At 42.2% G+C, this 16304-nt stretch overlaps 1 pseudogene; it reads right to left on the bottom strand.

Moving 5' to 3' along the window:
• The window catches only part of LOC135878590 (dynein axonemal heavy chain 3-like), a 120018-nt pseudogene extending 106975 nt beyond the window's left edge, over positions 1–13043 (bottom strand).
• Between the last annotated feature and the right edge of the window lie 3261 nt (positions 13044–16304).

Genomic DNA, 16304 nt, shown 5'->3' with positions numbered 1-16304 from the left:
GAACTGGAAAGAAGGAAAACAATTTTCATTGGTTAGAATTCAGTCTGCGTCCTCTCCTTGATCTGATGGCTTTTTAGAAAACATCACACCCACCACTTACTTAGATTGCACAAATGTCATTGCATCCTCAGTGTTGAGAAAGAAATAGGATTGTCCCTTGCTTTCAACTGAAAGCTGTGGTAGCTACAAGATAATTATACAAAAGCCTGGGTCTCTCCCATTCTCTTGTATAAATAATGTTATGGCTTTTAAACCCAAACCAGATTATCAAATCCATAAACCACCAATCAAAACCTTTGGGGAAGTCCAAATCCAGATCTGGATCTGAACTCTGTGACTCACATAATTTGAGCTGTATCAACCAATATGAACACCCAGGACCTCTGAGTAAGTTTAAATTCTGATTCTGTTCCAGATCCAAACTTTCCAGCTCTAATCTATTTTTTCTTTTCAGTAGATCCAATTTATAATAAGGCTAAATGTTGATATATAAAGAATTCAGGGTCAGAAAATCACCAGTATGCACTCCAGAATCATATTTTCGAAGTTCATAGATTCTAAAGTGTGAGTGTGGATTTTGGAGGAATAAAATCTATTGCTCAATGTATCCTTGATACTTGTAGGGCCCCTATCATTGTAGTACCAGTATAGTGTCACAAAATCTAATGTATTTATGCTCACAAATTGAAGACTTTTTCAGGGAAGCCATAAGGCTCAGACAATAAAGGTTCAATTTGCTCTTCAAGTTGATAGTTCTCATTTAGAATAAATAAATAGACGTTCCTTGTTTAGAATGCTCCAGCATTCCCATTTTGCACATTGCTAATTCTCAATTTAATCTCAAACTTTTCTGCCTTTCCACTGGACGACAGCTGAACTTTTGCAAACAGACTCAGCTAAATAGTCACAGAGCAAGTTATGAATTCAGCCTTATTTGCAGTTTTATTCTTAATCTTCTTCACACAGTCCACCAGCTTGATTTCCCCTCCTCCCCATCATTTTCACCACATCCTGTTAGTGATTCCCAATCAGAAAGCAACAAAGAGTCCTGTGGCACCTTATAGACTAACAAATGTATTGGAGCATAAGCTTTCGTGGGTGAATACCCACTTCGTCAGAAAGTAATCTCTTCTGAAGCATCGGACATTTCCTAACTTTTGAGTGCTTAACTTCGCAACCTTAATAATTTTCTCTTAACATAGTTTTTATGCGTGTGATCTATATATAGTGAGAGAGACAAATAAAGATCCATGGGGGTGTGTCATACACAATCTCTATTGGAATTTGCAAACAAGAGTGTAATGGCTGCAGTGCAATGGGCTGAAGCTAAAGCCACTGCCCATGTACGATTTAATAGGGAAGCAGGTGTACACAAAGAGAGCACAGAGGGTGTAGAAACGGGGGAGGAGAGTAATGCTGAAAAAAGAGCAGAGTAAATGCAGAAATCTGTAAACCAAATAAAGAAACCTTGGCAGTCAGCAAGCCTCAGCCTTTGTCCTCATACCTAACAAACACCAAGTTGTGTAATTATTAGACCTTAATTGCACCCTGTCATGCCTTATTGCTCAATTATGTGTATATTTCATCACAACATTTTGGCAGCAAACCTTCTATTGAATAAATTATGTGTACTTTGTTTTTCCCCAACCCCCTCTGTTCATTTCACTTTCTCTTTTCTCTTGTGTCTGGCTTTCTCCTTTTCTCAGACGCTTTTGGTGTTTGTAAAAACAACGAGGAGTACTTGTGGCACCTTAGAGACTAACAAATTTATTTGGGCATAAGCTTTCGTGGGCTAAAACCCACTTCATCAGATGTGTTTTCCCAGAGAAGCTTTTTTACAGTTTTACGTATTTTTTCTCTAAGTCCACCCTCCTTTCCTCTTATCAAGCAATTTCCCCCCTTCTTTTGATTATTTTCTGGTTTTAGCTGCTTATTTTTCCCTTCAGCATTTTCTCTCTCTCTCAGTCCTGTCCCTTCTAAGCCCCTGGCTTCTCAACCCAATCCCAATCTCCCCATCTGAGTACCTGTCTCCATCCCCCCGTCCCTAGGCTCCTCTTTCCAATCCCTCGCTGCTGCCAGCCTCCTTGTTGAATCAATCCCAGTCTCAAACACATCTGATCTGTCCCCCCCATGACTGTTCCCAGTCCCCACTCCTGTCCTTTCCCCCCACCCACCTCCAAGTCTCAGTCTCCTTGCCCAGCCAGTCCCGGTCTCCAGTCCCGGCTGCCAGTCCCAGTTTCTGGATAGCCATATTATTCCTGAATAATGTATTCTGTATATCCCACCTATTTTACAGAAAATCTATTTTAGAAATATTTTAAAGCATTTTCTTTTAAAGGTACTGTTTTTTATCCCTTTGTCTATGAAACCTCATGTCTTAGCAGCACAAATACCACTGTATAGGCCATGAAGGGAGAGAAAAATTTTACCTTGCACATTTTAGAAAACTTGAGAAGTTACCCAATGGCTTTTGTGTATATAACAATATTAGGATTTTAATGTCTGATATCTACTTCCATGGCTAGAAGCCCGATTGGGAATATTTCCTTTCCTAAGAGGACATCATCTGAATTTGGCCCTCATGGGCCTTTCAGTATCAGCTTTCAGATCTGTGCCTGATTGCTGTGGTGAATCAGTGCCTTAGAAATGTATACATAGACAACAGCAATATGTCCTAACACATAGCATAAATGAGGAGGTGGTTGCGAATAAAATGAATGCAATGGGTCAACATCTAAAGGATTTAGCAACTCCTGAAGGTATCCTGAGATCAGCTAAGCTTCATACAGGATGCGGTGGCACAGGTTTAGAGGAATAGGAGCAATCCCAAGAAGAGGACCGCCTCCGCCTCCTACAGGCTGTTGGTGCCCTTCAGAGTAATATTTCCTTGGCCCTGGCATGCATGCAAATGCAGGTGTGGATTATCAATGTGGTAAAGAATATGACTCAAGATTATATGAGTGGGCTACTCCAATTTCAATAAAATATTTTCAGTAAAGCCAACCGTGGATTTATCCCTTAACTTTAACAACAAAAAGCACACACAAAAAGAAAAAAAAAGTGGTGGTGATGGGGGAGAAATAAGCAGAAGGAGCGGGAGGGGGGAGAGAGGAAGTGGAGAGAAGGGGAAGAGACAAGAAACGTAGAGAGAGGGAGTAAAAGAAGGGGGTAGTGTGTGTGTGTGTGTGTGTGTGTGTGTGTGTAGAATGACTTAGGGAGAAAGGAAAACCTAAGCCAAGAAAAGTACAGACAGCAACAACAAATCTAGAAGTGGGGCTCTGTGGGCCAAAGCATCTGCAAACCCATACACCAATCCCCTATCCTCGATCCGAGAGGAGAGTGGGAATTGCTGCTGGAGTGAGACAGGGGGTGCCAGCTATCCTTGCTAGCCATCCCAAGTGCTCTGGGTTAACGGGCCAACCAATTGTCCTGCGGCACTAGCCTGGACAGGGGTGAAGGACCTGACCTCTACCCATTCATCCCCTGCTTGGTTACCCCCATTGGGGACCAATATTCCTTACCGTGGGGGCTATGGGCATGGGCGCCTGCAGCTCTTCCAGTGTTTCAAGTAAGGGACCATATGGGGACTCCCCAGAAGAGCCCAAGGGAAAAGGAAGCTCCTCTCATACTCACAATGAGAAGGACACAAGTAGACATCCTCTTCTGACCTGCCTGTCCCTTCCTAGGCTACGACTCTCTCAAATTGTGACCACTATTCCCTTTTGCTCTCCCAACTACTTATCAACAAAACATTCCTAATAATCGTAGTCATAATTAGGGTCCTACCAAATTCACGGGCCATTTTGGTCAATTTCATGGCCATAGGATTTTAAATATAGCAATTTTCATGATTTCAGCTATTTAAATCTGAAATTTCACAGAGTTGTAATTGTAGGGGTCCGGACCCAATAAGGAGTTGTGTGTGCGGAGGGGTATCACAAAGTTATTGTAGAGGGAAGTGTGGTACTGCTCCCCATACAGTTGCTGCTGGTGGCACTGCCTTCAGATCTGGGCAGCTGGAAAGCAGCAGCTGCTGGCTGGGAGCCCAGCTCTCAAGGCAGAACTGCCACCAGGAGCAGCACAGAAGTAAGGATGGCATGGTATGGTATTGTCACCCTTACTTCTGTGCTGCTGCCTTCAGATCTGGGTGCCCAGCCAACAGGCGCCACTCTCTGGCTGCCCAGCTCTGAAGGCAGCGCAGAAGTAAGGGTGACAATACTGTGACCCCCTAAAATAACCTCATGACTCCTCTGTAACTCCCTTTTGGGTCAGGAACCCCAATTTGAGAAACACTAGTCTCCCCTGTGAAATCTGTATAGTATAGGGCAAAAGCACAAAAATGACCAGATTTCACGGGGGGAGACCAGATTTCACAGTCCTGACACATTTTTCACGGCCGTGAATTTGGTAGGGCCCTAGTCATAATAAGTTTCAAGATCAAAGGTGCCTAAACTCAAGGTCTCCATCCACTTATTTTCTTTCAGTTTCAATTTGTTGACTCTTTGCTCCCCTCCTTCCATTCTGATTAGCAGAAACTGCAAGCCTGCAGTTATCATTTGACCTTGCTGCCAGAAGCCTGGCTTGTTCAAATTAACCCTTAACTATGTGGTATTCTACTTTATTAATTCATGGTGGCGGAATACACAGAATATGGTTGCAATTAGCTTGATCAAATTCTGGGGTAACACACCCCTCCATTCTGGGGCAACAGTACCCAGAGCAAATTGAGAAAGTGTGGCTGCATCAGGCCCAGAAATGCCTTCCTGCCATTCAGTGTCCAGCCACAGGCCTCCTGAGTCTCTCAGAGAAAAACGTAGATTTGGTTCAACTGAAATGCTTGTGAATTTGTGCTGATTTCAGTGAATTGTTTTGGTCAAAAATAAAACAAAACAAAAAATCCAAAAGAGTCTCAACGTTTTGTTTTTACATTTTCAGAATGAAACATCTCAGTTTTTCTATTCAAAACAACGTTATGTTTTGCTATTTCCTTTAATTTTATTTGAAAAATTAAATAGTGTTTTAAAATATTAAAAATCAAAATGGAAAGTTTCATTCAATCAGAAGCAATTTTTTTCAGCTGTGATTTGGGTCGATGCAAAACAAACTTTTCCCCCTATTTTTCAGAATTGCCAGTGAACCGGAAAATCTGTTATTTGCACAGCTCTAATTTTGACTTCCTTATCAATGCTTGTTTTTGTTGTTTTTACAGATGATGAGAGAGAGACTCATGTATAACTATTCCAGATATCTCTTAACTGATTTAAAAAATGAGAAGCACTGTTAAGTAGCACTGTAAATGAAAACATTTCCATGTTGTTTATTTCAACTGATGCCAGACAAACAATGTTGTTTTACAGTGTGCGATAAACTGAAATTGCTGCTGGCCATTCTGGAAAGTCACAGTGATAACAGGACGGAACAAGGGGGTTTGGGCATATGGGAAAGCCTTTGCAAAACCTCACTTAGAGTTAATGAACAGGCAGTGCAAACAGCAACACACTATAACGTTCTCTTGAAGATGGGAAGCCTGAATCCTTAAAGGTAATGAGCATCCACAATTCCCATTGATTTTGCTGGGAGTTGTTGGTACTCAACACCTCTCAGGATCTACCCTGTGGTTTGTGGGAGTATCCTGCCCTATACCCACATTAAGAGGAACTGGGACTTTTCAGAATTAGTTTAGCCCATCTCTGTTTCCTGCGAAAGAAATTGGTAATTGTGCAGCTGGTAGGACATTCATGCCACTTGTACAAAGCTTGCACAATCGGTCTGTAGACATGTGAAGTGTGCATGTAAGGAGGTGGCACTGTAGAGATAACCCTGGGACCAGTCTATAGGCTGGAATACTGGTTTCAGCCCCGCTGCTTCACTTTCACAGGATAGGGGCACCACTTGGTTCACGTGATTTTGGATCTCATAGCCAACCTTGACCCCATCCCCAGTGCCACTGTCCACACTGACCTATATAGGGACAGCATGGAGACTACTTCCGCAATGTACAGGGGTGCAGAGACCTCCCCTCCATTGCTGCTCCACCGTCTATCCCCCTACTACAGATTTAAAACCTTGTGGACACTCTTGTGTTGGCCCTCTGCACCCATGTGAATTTCCCCTGATGAATTACATTGCTGCACTGAAGCAGTTACTTCCCTCCTCCGCATGAAATAGCCAATGCTTTTAAAATCACACAGGGGAATTTACTGCAATATTCATTGAGAAATTTGTGTGAAAGAACAGAACTTCCAAGGCAGGTTTTTCAAAACGCCAGGATGGGAATGGATGACATTTAATTTCCAATTTCTAGTCATCATCTGCATCTTCTTCGTGCAATGTCTATGTACAATTCTTGGTGGGCTGAAGAGGAACTTTTCTGTGGATATTGATCCAATTGAATGTTTTCCATGAGCTTTAAAAAGCCATATTTGCACCTAGAGCAGGGGCTCTCAAACTTCATTGCACAGTGTCCACCTTCTGACCACAAAAAGTACTACACGACCCCAGGAGGGGGCACTGAAGCCTGAGCCAGCCCAAGCCCCGCCGCCCCGGGCCGGAGGGGGGCCAAAGTCGAAGCCCAAGGGCTTCAGCCCTGGGTGGGGGGCGGTGGTGGTGGCTGTAACCTCAGTCCTGCCACCCATGGCTGAAGCCAAAGCCTGAGCCCCAGGCTCCAGCAAGTCTAACGCCAGCCCTGGCGACCCCATTAAAAGGGTCCCGACCCACAGTTTGAGAACCGCTGACCAAGAATATTGGATAGCACATTTTGGGCCCAAAAACATTTAAGCACATGCTTAACATTAAGGACATATTTAAGTGCATCCCTATTCATCAAAGCATTTAAACACGTGCTTAATTTTAAGTGTATGCTTACATACCATTGGAGCCTATAGGACTTACACATGTGCTTAAATGCTTTACAGATCAGGGCTTCAATAGATCTAAATAAATAAATAGTCCTTGAAGTGTAGCCATCCTGCATAGATTGGCAGAACTGAGTTTGAAAAGTGTATTTTTAAATTTAAATAAAAAAGCTATGAATAGAACATAAGAAGAAACATCTCCTGTCTGCTTCAGTACACGGTACTAAGCTATTATTCTTGCAACATGTTAACAGTATCTCTGTCATCTAAACGAGACATAATACAATTCTATTTTGATATTTTAGCTGCAGGCAACTGAGCCATATGTCCAAACTGTATTTCAGGTTATACAGACCTATAGGTCCAAACTGTCTCCAGCGGGGATTATTTCTGCATAGCAGGTGGGAAACATAGATTTGGTCTCAGGCAAAGGTCCGCCAGCTACACAATTGAAGTTACACAATTGCACCAGCTGAGGTTCTGCTCCACAGATTTCCCCCCATGATGATTCTGTCGGGGAGGGGACAAGATTTGTGCCCACACACCTTGCCCTGTTCCCCTGCTTTTTGCTCTGAGCAGCTCACGGAAGCAGCCACTTCAATATTTTGTGGCTGCAAATATGCAGAATACGGAACATATTGCAGACACCATTTGATCCTTCATTAAAGTTGCACAATTTATTATTTTATAGAGCCCCAAAGTGTGACAGTGACAGAAGACATAAAAATCTTAGTGTATTAAAATATGTAAATACTTTCTTAATATTACTTTTCTATGTACACATTTATTGCAGTTGCTCCAGGCATGTTGTGCAATCATAACTGGGAGGTTTGGAGAGGAGTTGATTGCTCTACTAAAATGTAGTCCCCACTATGAAAAATAATAATAACTGGATCACTACATTTTCAACTCTTAATTTAATTTAATTGCATTTAATTAATGCAATTTTTTTAATAAGAAGGAACATTTCACGTAGAGTATTAACTCTGCTCTTCCTGATCCCTTGAAAAACACATTTCATGTTTTTGGATGTTACCAAAAGCTGTGTCGCCAGGGGGGATAAAGTCCTTATATTTCAAGGATATTGAGTTCAAACCCTATGTAGTTTGCACTTTCATTAAAATTTCTATTAACTTTTACCATCAACATAGCATGTGTAATTTAATTTTTCCACTTTCCTAAAGCAAAACCTGATATCTGATCTAAAACATTTCACACATAGGAAAAAGTCAAGTTAGCAAAACAACAGTTCATCTGTTGGTGAATGTTTTTATAGATTTTTGCATCCTTTTATGTTCTTCCCCCCCTCCCTCGGCTTGTTTTTTAATATGTAAAATATTTTCAGTAAGATATTCTTTACATTTGTTCTATCCTAAAATACTCAGGAAAGCTACAACCCGACTCAACTGGTACCAGTCCCTAGATTTTACCTTCCTGTGCTATGAAATCCAGTACTGTCAATTTCATTAAATAAATTAAAATGTATGTATGGCAAGATGAGCACCTGCGTAAAAAAAAATATCCCAATAAGACTTAAGCACTTACTTAACTTTATGTGCTCCAAGTAGTCCCATTAAAGTTAAATAATCAAAAATTGATCACACCGTCTCCTTTTTGATCTTTATTTTATCTGTTTTTCTGATTTGTTATTCTCTTCTCTCCCCTGCCCCCCCACCCATGGCACTCTGTTGCCCAGTCCATTTCAGTGTAGTTTGCATTATGCTCGATAAGAAGTCCTGAGATCAGGCAACACATCTCTATTGATAGCCACACCTGTTACACTAATGATCAAATTGACCGGCATATGTCAGATGATTATTGTGAACACAGATGTAGGGTGTGTGGTAGGGCCATGAGTGGAACCAACTGTCCAAAGGGAGTACAAATGCATCTATACAGCCTCAAAGGTGTGGAGTCTTTGTCTGGCCTAGCAGGAGGAAAAGGGTTGTGGCCCATTGAAGGGGTTCTCTTCTTTCATCTTTCTTCCTCCTCCCCCTTTTCTAAAAGCCAGCTCCCTTGTGGTTGAGGGAGGAGCAGCTGGGAGTGGGGCTGGCATTGGCCGAGCAGATTGGCTGGTTGGAGGAAGGCTCAGCGGAAGTCCATTGGCTCCTACACACACAAGGGGAGGTCATATAAGCCTTTTGCCTGCAGTGAGACACCACTGCATGCCCAGATCAACTGTTCCCACCCCTGGGATTTTTGTTCTGCTGTTGCACTAGTTACCTTTTTAGGGCGTGGGAAGGAATTTCCCCCTCACTGACAGACTGGGTGGGTTTTCTTGCCTTCCTCATAGCAGCCCCAGGATGCAGTGGGTAGGTCAGGAGGTGCAGTTCAAGTTGTCACAATTTGGTAGGTGTCCAGTGCAGATACTTGTTCCACAGGGCTCTGAGTCCCTGATAAACTGGAATTGGGAGTGGACTTAGGAGAAAGCATCTCCTAAGGAAAGTGGGGATCATGGTTGGGCTCCTTATGTCTGGTACAGTGAGGACACAACCCTCTTTCCCTAGCCCCTTAACCCTCATACTAGGGGAGAGCCAGGGGTGGCTCTATGTTTTTTGCCGCCCCAAGCACGGCAGTCAGGCGGCCTTCGGCGGCATGCCTGCGGGTGATCTGCTGGTGCTGCGCCTTCGGCATACCCGCCGCCGAATTGCCGCCGAAGCCGCGGGACCGGCGGACCTCCCACAGGCATGCCGCCGAAGGCCGCCTGACTACCGCCCTCATGGCGAACGGCACGCCGCCCCCCGCAGCCTGCCGCCCCAGGCACACGCTTGTTGCACTGGTGCCTGGAGCCGCCCCTGGGGAGGGCAATGGGGCCCCAGGGATGGCAGGCTGACCGCCGCCCTCTGCCAAATGAGCAGATTAGGGAAGGAGAGATGACCTGCACTGAATGGATTATTGCTGGATAGTTCCCAGATGAGTTAAGTTAATAAAGTTGCAACCTATTTAAACAACATCCTCTCACATCTTGTCTTTCTGCCTGCTTGACTGGGACAGTTTTCAGTTATTATCTACACTTCCTTCTGTGAGGGCAATGCGTTGCTAGGGAAAATACTGAGAGCCTCAACAGCTATCTCTACAAAAGTATGACTGAGACCTTCACTGATGAAGAGACGGATGTGGCACCAAATTACCACACAACGTTAATTGTGCAATTACTTTTCTGTCTCTCTGCTTTCCTCTCTCCACTAACCTAGCGCTGCCTCCCTCTCTCTGTTTCTTTGGAAAATCCTGTTATTCTCATTAAAAGACTTTCCCCTCCCAAACTCTTACTACCTGCAACAGTCTTCCTCAATCCGTCTGTCTGACAGTCTCGTCATATCATTGCAAAACACTGCTAACAATACAGTCACTCTCCCTGGCCCTGGCTTATTAATTTGCCTCTCTTTCTGTGCCACCACTGTATATTTTAATGTTGTAACTTAATTATTGAATGTTGTCTTACACTTCTGGATCCAGTTTGTATGAAGGGAGCTTTTTGTCTTGCCTTTGCCATTGTGTCATATACTATGCTTCTCTCTCATATGGCATATTTGCTTCTAGGGCATTATGAAAATGAGCACATTCATGACTGTGCACTGCTGATTCAAGCCACATGTTTGTTTTCATTTTGGAAATTCTTGTTTGTTAAATGTCTTTGCTTCCTGATATTCATTTCCCATCCTCTCTGGACCGCTTCCTCCTCATGCTCCCTTGTGACTGTTCGGTTTAGAAATAGATTAAACTATAGTACAAAACAATCTTCTTATGATACTCAATTCATTGCAGTGCTAGAAAGAGGATGTATTACAGGAAAGAAGCATGTATATTCTTTAAATGATTGAGTTAATAAGTTTCCCCCTCTCAATATCTAAAAACTGTAAAAAGCTGGATTTAAATTTCAATCTCAATCCAGTGGCCAAATTCTGCCCTGATTTTCAGTGCAGGTTTGATAAATGAAGGGGGGGGGAGGGGAGCGGAGCTCCCTTTTATGGACGCCCAGCCAGCCAGTTAGCTATAAAATCCCTCTTAATAGCTGTTCTCTAAGCCCACAGGTAAAAGGAAGGGAGTTGGCACCTGACCAAAAGAGCCAATGGGAGGTCTAGAACTTTTTAAAATTGGGAAAAACTTCCCTTTGTCTGTTCTGTTGTTCTCCGGACAGAAGGGACAGAGCAGAGACAGGGCTGGGACTATGCTGTAAAAATCTTTTTGTCAGGTATGGAAATCATCAAATCATACCTAAAACCTATTTATAAATCAGAAAATGTCTAAAAAGACGCGATTGGGTTTATTTCTGTTTATTTCTTATTGGCTTCTGGACTCCTCTGTGCTAACCCCAAATGCTTTTGTTTTGCTTGTAGCCTTTAAGCTGGACCTCAAGAAGGTTATTCTTGATGTTTAATTTTTGTAAGTGGGTTTTTTAAATCTAGCAAAAGCCTAAGTTCCAGATGTATTTTCTTTCTTTTTGTTTTTAATAAAATTTACCTTTTTTAAGAACAGGATTGGATTTTTGGCATCCTAAGAGGTTTGTGCATACGCTGCTTAATTAGCTGAGGGCAACAGCTCATTTCCTTTGTTCTCTTTCTCAGCTCTTCCCCAGAGGGGGGATGAAAGGGCTTGAGGGTATCCCACAGGAAGAAATTCCCAAGTGCGCTTTCTTGGGTTCCGAAAAGGGTGGTGGTGGCAGCATCTACCCATCTGAGGTCAGAGAGAAGCTGTAACCTTGGGAGTTTAATACAAGCCTGGAGTGGCCAGTATTAATTTTTTAAATCCTTGCGGGCACCCACCTTCTGCACTCGAAGTGTCAGAGTGGGGAATCAGCCTTGACAGCAGGCAACGCCCTTAGTTCCATGAGGCTGGAGAGGCTGTAAATCAGAACAGGATTTTCCATAATTGGCTATCTCATCACTTTTATTATTTTTATTCCTGCACTGCAAAGATACTTTCATGACTACTCTCCTAACCCAAAGCGAGCAGTAGTTAGAAGTTTGTCTGAACCAGTCACTCTATTTTTAGTCCACTTAGCCACATTAAAAATAGTCTATGTGAAATTTGTCCTCTTACCATTTAGCTATCAAATTCAAAAGTGGGTTTAAACAAATTAAGTTAATTTTACAATGAAAAAAAATCACCAGCTGTTAATTAATTAAACAAAACAACACCCAAACAAATCTCCTGAGTCTTAGAAATCAAATGGCAAGCCCTTCTGGAAAATTGCACTACAAAATAGGCTAAACACGAAAATATAATTAAAATGGTTAGTAGTTTTCACTACAGGAGCTCTGTTCTGCTTTCTGAAACACCTACCATCATTCCATTCATGTGAAACTGGATCAAATCCACCATACAGCTGTCCCATAGTGATAGCTTTCGGCCTGATGAAAACATATTCCACTCTATGTTCATCCATTAGACCTTTTGCTTCCAGCTGTTCAAGAACCCCAGCAAGTACCTTCAAAGCAGAGGTTTTACCCCCTAGAGGGCTTCCTACCAACATAAAGCCATGCTGAACTAGCATGATTTTGTAGCTCTTGTAAAAAAAAAAAATTGCATTTATATATAATGATGAAATATTTAACCCAGAGGGATCGCTCATTTCCCCATAAAAGTAGTAGCTGTGCATATTCTAATTTTTTTCCTCTCTAAAAAGACAAGATTTAAATTTTCTCCCAAAAGGGAGGGCTTTGTAGAAATTTAGTCTAAGGAGTTATGGTATGAATCTAAAAGTTAAGAAATGCAATAAACTATACAAAATGGAAGCAGTTCTTCTAAAGAGCAAGATCACAGTTTCCCTAAATAAAGAAAACCTAAACAGGGAGTTTTCTTTTCCTCCAGAGGGAAACCATTTTCATTTGTAAAGATTTTACACCAGAAGTGTTTATCAAGTTGTTTAAATGGTACAGAATAGCAATTCTACCACTATAAGAAAAGCTACATATGCATTTCAAATATTAATATATTAGGATGGTTTCAAGTTCTTTTATATTACTTTTAAACCAAATAACTCAGTTTACATACTCAGGCTGTAAAGAATTAGAAGAGAAGTGGCCTGACTTGTATTATCTTCTTGATGTACCAGAGAACAGCCTGCAGATTCATTTTCTGCATGATTTCCCTGATGGATACATCCAGGATGCCATGGTCAGGAGTTGGTAAGACAGCCCTTGGGAAGAGGTCAGAAATGATGCTATCAAAGAGAGGACTGTCATGAGACAAGAAATGAAAATTGGAAAAAAGAAAATGAAAAAGAGGAATATGCAGTAAGAGCCATCACTAAAGTAATCAGTTTAGCTTCCCTTATTTAAACCCCCTTTAAACCTTCACCTACAATTAATAAGAATTGCTATTTTAAACAGTTCAGAGGGATCCTAATTTATTACTGAAACATAAAAGTAAAATTCTGGCCTTTCATCATCTAAAACAAATATATATATAACTTTGGGGATCAAAGTCTTTGTTAAAGATCTCTGAGGGCGACAACTTAACAAATGCCAGCTCCTCACAGCTTATTGTCTAAATCCTAACATACAACAGTAAAGACAAAAGGCAAGGTGAGCTGGTTCTCAGTGGTGCAAAGAACCAACACTGCTGAGAGAGTTCCTTCAGTTTTAGCAAAATTTAATGTAAAAATTTGCAGCCTTTAAGGTTGTAAAATAAACCTTCCTCATATCCACCAGTGTAGAGCTCTCTAAGTGCATAGGACAGTTAGGAACAATAGCTCTAAAAAAGCCCTGCCCTGATACATCCCAATGGGGTGTTGACTCTCAAACCTAATAGTATCAATTTATTTTTCAAAAATGGACATCTGTGTGTGGTTTTTATACACAAATTAGGTATTTGTACATGCAAATAGAAAGTTTGACACATAAAGGGCCAAGTTCACACATAAATACCAGACTTATTTATGAAATCCTGCTAAATATACACAGAAATGCCAGCTTTTTGCATGTAGTCAAGGTAAATGCTTGTACCAATTGGTCATTCAATTTAAAAAAAATCAACCTTTCTTATACTACTAGAACAGAGTACTGACGGACTCTGAACAGAGAACCATGGTTTCATTTTTCCCCCTTCCAATCTGTCACCAGGGTAAAGAGCAAAATTAATTTGATCATGTAACTCACTAGTGCCAGAGCAAAGCCAAAGGTTAACTGGGTTAGGTTATCCCACCCAACCTAACTCGTTGAAAGCTGTGACCATATAGCATATAGTACACCAACCTTCTCAGAGCAGTCATTTGGCAGACAATGCCATTTTCTTACTATATACAAGGAGCAGTAGTGAATTAGCCACTGGGCCAATGGGGCCCATGCCAAGGGGTCCCAGCCAATTGGGGGCCCCTGGAAAAATGGATAGATTTTAACTAAGTGATTATAAGTTATAGCAAACAGATCAAAGCAGATTACCTAGTAAATAAACAAAAACACAAACTGAGCTCAATATACTAGATAGGTAGGATATGAATTAGCAAATTCTCACCAGTGATAAACAGGGTGGCAGATTCATAAGGTACAAGCTGCCTTTGCTTTGCAGTTTAGGTTTCCCAGGTTTTCATACACAGACTATAAATCCCTTTAGCCTGGGACCATCACTTTCTCCAGTTCAGTCTTTGTTCCTCAGGTGTTTCCAGGTGTGTTGTTGTAGGGAGAGTGAGGTCCTATCTTGATGTCATTTCCCCCTTTTATATCTTCTTTCCACTTGCTGGAAAGCTCTTTTGCTGTGACCTGGGTTAAACAGTTCCCATTGTGTAGTGCTACCTCTGAGAGGTTTCTATTGTACACAGGTCCTGCGGTAATCCTTGTGCTTGTGTGCATTTCCTCAATAAGCCATTAACATTGTTTGGCCTTTTTACTGTTGTACGTGAAAGGCTGCTTGTGGGTGTTTTCAACCTCACAACATGTTTCCGTAACACATACCTAGCCAAACTTCAAGATATTAAAGTCTAGCAGATCAAGACTTTTAGACTGATACCTCACAAGGCATACTTTGTGCAAAACATATCCTAATTATATGACAGTGATGAATGAGGGGGTGCCAGGGTCTCACACTGGTATCTGAGTGTTCTAGAGAGTGTTTGACGGATGGGCAGTGGTTATTGTGGTGAAAATCTATGAGGGAGATTAGGTCGTCTGTCCAGAGCATGAAAATATCATCAAAATTCCTCAGTTATATCATTGGTTTCATGGTGAATTTTTCCAGAAATTCTTCCTCAAAGTGGCCCAGGAAACTGGAGAAAAGGTCTGAAATAAACAGAATGAAATTCAATAAGGACAAATGCAAAGTACTGCATTTAGGGAGGAATAATCAGTTGCACAAATACAAAATGGGAAATGACTGCCTAGGAAGGAGTCTGGAAGAAAAGGATCTGGGGGTTATTGTGGATCACAAATTAAATATAAAACAACAATGTAATACCATTGCAAAAAGAGAAAACATCATTCTGGGATATTGTAACAGGATACACTCACTGCTGGGGGGTCTCTTTGTGGCAGGGTCTGGGGATTAGCTCTCACCTGGTCTGGCACCCCATTCTATCAGTTGCTCACACTTGGCCTTTCTCTCTTTGGGACTCTGGGCGTTCCCGCTTTGTGATTTGGCTCTCTGGTCAAGTCACTATTAGTCTTCCCCTTGTGAGGTGTTAAAATCCCACTGGGCAAGCTGTCCTATGTTATGCCAAGCAGTCTTCTGGTCCAAATCCAGGTCAGGAGCCACTTTCCCATGGGTAGTAGAGGAACTCAGGCCCACGCAATATTTAAAGTTCCAGCCAAGGGACCCTATGCCCAGCAAGCACAATCTACTCAATCTCAGACCCTGTTGCTGTTTCCCTGGGCTCCTTTGTACCTCACTTCTCTATCTCCTGGCCCATCTCTGGGTTTACCAGCCTTAGCTTCTCCGCTGCCAATGGCTACTCCCCCTCTCAGCTTCTAGTGAGACTCTGTAGTCCAGAGCAGGATATCAGGGCTTAGTCTTCCCCTAGAACTCCGCCTTGACCCTAGCAAACTCCCTCTCTCTCTAGGAAGTGACTGCAGAGCTACTCCCTGCAGCCCCCTCTTGTCTCAACTTCCTGGCTCTATACAAGCTCAGCCTGCTCCTGGGCTTCATCTTCAATTAGGCTTTATCCATCCCTGGCTCTCCTCCAGGTGCAGCCTATAGGGTTAATTGGCTCTTTTACCCCCCCGCCCCCAGCCCAGGCCATGTGTGGGGTGGATACCCTATCCCAGATGTATTAGTAGGAGCATTGTAAGCAAGGCATGAGAAGTAATTCTCCCACTCTACTCAGCACTGGTAAGGCCTCAGCTAGAGTACTGACTCCAGTTCTGGGCACCACACTTCAGGAAAGATGTGCACAAATTGGAGAAAGTCCAGAGGAGAGCAACAAACATGATTAAAGGTCTAGAAAACATGACCAATGAGGAAAGATTGAAAAGATTGGGTTTGTTTAGTCTGAAAAAGAGAAGACTGAGTGGTGGGGGG

This window comes from Emys orbicularis, chromosome 1 (assembly GCF_028017835.1).
Source record: "Emys orbicularis isolate rEmyOrb1 chromosome 1, rEmyOrb1.hap1, whole genome shotgun sequence".
In the NCBI taxonomy this organism is placed as follows: Eukaryota; Metazoa; Chordata; order Testudines; family Emydidae; genus Emys; species Emys orbicularis.
Note: the sequence above shows the minus strand (reverse complement) of the source record. Positions and strands in the feature narration are given on the sequence as shown.